Here is a 4,848-nt window from a genome sequence, read left to right on the forward strand (position 1 = left end):
GTTCCTTTTACTGTTGCAAAATTTGTGGGTTGGTTAAGTCTCAATTAGCCACATGCAGTTTATGCGAGCTAAAATGTACTTCCTCTTATTTCATATATGGGAGAGGATCCACTTACTCCTAGAAAGAGTAAGTTTAAAAAATTTATTTCACATTTTAACCATTCATTTTAGGGAAATTTAATGATTTAAATCTATTCACTAATTCAAACCATTGGATTTCCCTAGAATAAATGACTAAGATGTAGAATAAGTTATTTTATCTTATTCTTGGAGTAAGTGTATCCATTTTGTTCATATATATATATATATACACATATAAATACATATATAAAACTTTAAAAAAAATTGTAGATCATGACTCTTGTCTTGAGGCTGATGGTGCCATGATTTTTCAATCTGGTGATGCCTTCTTTTGTGGAAACAAATGTCATGAGGTATAGTCTTTATTTTTTCATGTTCTTAAATCTGATTTCTACCAGAATATTTGTTAAGGTGACACTATTGATTTACAATGCTGACTACAATTCTATTTTTTTTTTAATTTTAAGTAATGCATCTTCTAATGCGATATGATTATGTAGTCTATTACTCTATTTGTAAGTTGAATTCAATATGTTAGTTACTTCACTTGTTTTTTTTCTTCTTAAAATGTGAAGCTAATGTAGTGGTAGATAAGATCTAATTGTACCCAAAAAAAGATAAGATCTAAGGGTTAGATTATCCATTAATTCGAGTGAGTAATAATGATTTTCAAATGGATGATGGAATTTAAGTAATATAACTCTAATGAGGCACCTTTGACTAATGAAGGCTTTTAATTTTACTAAAGTTAATAATATACTCATTTGGTTGCATTGTTCATTTTGAGAAACTTGAAAGACTCATTGGGGTTAAACATGATACTGAAGAAGGATTTTCTTGGACTTTAATACGCCGATCAAATGTTGACTTTGATGACTTGGATATGAAATCTCATATGGTCGAATGGAATTCCAAGCTTTCTCTTGCATTATCTCTCATGAACGATTGCTATCAACCTTGTATTGATGGCAGAACCAACATCAATGTGTTAAACAACGTTCTATATAATTGTTGGTAAGGTTACTTAAACTCTATCTTCTATGTGCTTTTACCACTTTCTCTTTAGCCAAATGGTTGAGATTTGAGTAGCACAAATAACGTTTTCATGTTTTTTAATAGACATTTGAATGTATAAGTCCTTTGAGAAGATCCTCAAAATGTTTCTAAATATTATGGTTAGTAAAAGTGTTTGAATTATCCTTCTTTCTCTTTTAGGGCATGTTTTCGAGTTTAGTTTTGGAGGAATTAAAACAGAAATGAAAGCCTTGAGAGTCATAAAATACCCTCTAAGATGACTTTGAAGCCTTTCATTTCCCTTTATTTTCCTCCAAAACTCAACACAGAGACAGATCCTTAGAGGAAGAAAAATATACTAACAATGATAATGTTGCGAACAAGGAATTTGGTAACAAGGTCCATCCAATTTATGCCTACATCCACAAGAGCATCGAGAAACTACCACAATATATTAGAGAATAAGGATTCGTGCTCTTCTATAATAGGTTTACATAACACATAAATATATAGTCATCTACCCCAACCTCTTTCATCAACTGAAGTCCAATGGAATCAATGTCTATAAGTCCCTAAGGTCATGGGTTCGAGTCGTGGAGGCTCCTTCTTGGGGAATAAAACACTTCAGGGGAAATTTAAGTTTAATAGGTGACGCACTTAGCAAATTCATGGGCCCGATAGATCACATGTCAAGGTTGGGTATGTTACACAGTACGCTCCTGTATCTTCAGGTCATAAAATCTTTGGTTCAAATACTTGTTTGTTAGAGATATTAACTGCTACTTTAATGTCTCTCTATCTCTTTTGGTGACATTAAATTCATAATGTGGTACATTGCTTCATCTGATACCTTCTCGTTTAACTCTTCCCAAGATAAAGTTGTATGTTTCCACTTAGTTTTCTAAGACATATTACTTTATTGTGAATTTTAGTCTTCTGTTTTCTATTTTCTTGTAATTTTGCACCTTTGGTACCCTCTAAATAATAATAAAAATTGTTGATAAAAATAATAGGGGGAGATGTATTAAGAATAGACACAAACATAATAAAAAAATAAAATAAAAAAACTCAAAATTAATAACTGTATAAAAATGATAACAAGTCTTACTATATTATTGTGTTTTTCTCACAATATGTCATTGTGAGAAACACCAATAAAGTAACAAATTTAAGACGCAAATATCATCATTAAAACAACCCTACCAACAAAACCTCTTTGTGGGAAGAAGAGAGAATCCTAATTGTTGTATGGTATTAAAATGAGCATAAAATATTAGTTCTAAATTCACTTTTAAGAAAGTAAATTATGTATCTAGTCTCCTCAACTAAAACCCTAATACCATGTTAGAATTAATAGGTATAAATTTTCTTACCACATATGTGATGGTTATATTTTTATTATCTTTCAGGTCAAACTTCAATCGTCTGAGCTTTGAAAAATTTGTAACTGCAATTGTAGAGAAAGATGACAAGATCATATGCACTGCATCTATCAGGTAATGTCTATTTAATTTTGAATTTGCTCATAAAAGCTTCTGTGTAGCATATAAGAGAATAATGCTATATGTGTATAAATAGAATATTTGATATAAAAATAATATATTTTTTTGCAGTCAAACATTGATTAGTTTATTCTCTGATGATTGATTTTATAAATTGTTTGATTGAATATTTTTTGGATACTTGTTTGAATTTTAATCAATGTGTAAAAAAAAGATATATTTAGATAGATAGAGGTTAAATTGTTGGGTTGTCAAGATTGGATTTTTTTTTATTCATTGTCATTACTTTATGTAGTTAAAATCCTTGGTTTGTTATATGACTATATAAATATCAACTAATTAACTATCATATAATCTTCTTTTTGTAACACTTATATTGTCTTTGGTGTCCTTTTAATTAACAATATTTTTGTTGAAAAATGTGGGAATTTTTCTTCAGTATTAATGTGATATGTGGAATTAGGTGTGAATGTGAATAACAATTTTTTTTGTTGAATATAGGAATGTTTTTGCAGTATTAATGTGATATGTGGAATTATGTGTGAATGTGAATAGTATTAATGTATCATGTGTTTGTAATCTAAAGCAAATACTCTAAAAATATGAATATATGATGAAAATATTAATATTCCATGTTGAGATGTTAGACCACTTTGAAAATTGATGAGCAGGTTCATAGTAGATGTAAGTTGTATATTTGAGCATTATTATTTTGAGTATAGCTAGGATGCTACATAGAGTTGCAATATAATTTTAGTAATTTTGTGAGGGAAAATGTGGCTGATTGACTGCAATTGCAATAGCTTGTAATGATTTTCAAAACCATATATAGTATTAATTGCAGTTATGTGATGAAATTTAAAATAATGTTAATCACCTAGGATTGGATATCATAATAAATAAGTTTCTTTTTTTACTGTTACATATTTACCTAAGAATAAAGTTCTCTTATATTTCTATACTGAATTTTGTGTATGCTTCTGGGTGTTCATGGTAACAAGTGTGCAAACTATCATACTTTATGAATATTATTTTTATTACGGAAGAAAGTGAAATGAAAATGGTGGTGATTAAGTACTTCATTAAAATGTGAAATAGGATCCATGGGAACCAAATATCAGAGATGCCATACATTGCTACTAGCTTTTTGTATAGGCGACAAGGAATGTGTCGCCGACTAATGAATGCCATTGAATCGGTAAGTTCATAATTAAGGTTATGTTTTGTCTAAAAATATGTCATCATTCTTGTACTCAATAACCTTAGATAACTTTCAGTTTTATAACCCTATTTATATTTTGTGCTACACGAACAAAGTTGCTAAAAGTTTAATGGATAAGTTTAATGCAATACCAAGATTGTTGTTTAATGATCGTGAATTTATGAGTTCAAATCCCATACACAACTTTTATGTTCATCGGGTAAGGCTGCGTATATTTACATCATACTAAGTGGGAGTTTGATGCAATGTTGGCTCTTCTAACAAAACAAAGTTGCTATATAAGTTGTCAACTTCTAGGATGCTCTATTTTGTCTCTTCAATTTGTTTTTTTTTTTTTACTTCAAACCTTTTGTTCTTCTATTGTTATCATTTCCTAGGCCCTCAAATATTTAGATGTTGAGTTATTGGTCATACCAACTATCTCAAAAGTTAAAAATAACTTGGATTTCTTCTTTTGGGTTTGAGCCAATTACATCTGCAACTCAGATACAGATAAAGAACATGAAACTGTTGGTGTTCCCTAGCGTGGATAGGTTACATAAAAAGATATGACACTCTAGTTTCCTGATGAAAATTTGACTCATGAAGAAGGTATATTTTGTTCATACACATTATACAAGTACTTTTAAGTTATTTTGTCACTTTTCTATCCTTTTTATTTATAACAAATTAACTTGTTTTCTGAACTTTGCAATTTATTGCAGTTCCTAATATGCAGAAGAATAAGGGTTTGTTGTAAGAAGTAAGAATTGTGATGTGGCAGACAAATTAGGACCTGATTTTGTGAGTGATAATTATGAGGAATGGACATCTTATCTATGGTGTTTGTCAGACATGTTTTTATATAAGCTTTTTGAGCTTTATACTTTTATGGATGTGGATGTATATCCTTTAACAATGGATTTATACTTTTATGGATGGTGATATATATCTTTTAGCAATGGCTTTATACATATTATGGATGTTGAACAAGGGCATGATTCTATTTCGAGTTATATATCCTTTAAATATGTTTATGTTGATTTTCAT

At 29.5% G+C, this 4,848-nt stretch overlaps 1 long non-coding RNA gene across 1 annotated transcript; it reads left to right on the top strand.

Annotated features, from left to right (window-relative positions):
* On the top strand, positions 2,543-4,357 carry LOC109357959. The gene is made up of 3 exons (XR_002108900.1): positions 2,543-2,591; positions 3,696-3,795; positions 4,197-4,357. It is a non-coding gene; the product is annotated as an uncharacterized LOC109357959 (long non-coding RNA).

Source organism: Lupinus angustifolius, chromosome LG10, assembly GCF_001865875.1.
Source record: "Lupinus angustifolius cultivar Tanjil chromosome LG10, LupAngTanjil_v1.0, whole genome shotgun sequence".
NCBI lineage: Eukaryota > Viridiplantae > Streptophyta > Magnoliopsida > Fabales > Fabaceae > Lupinus > Lupinus angustifolius.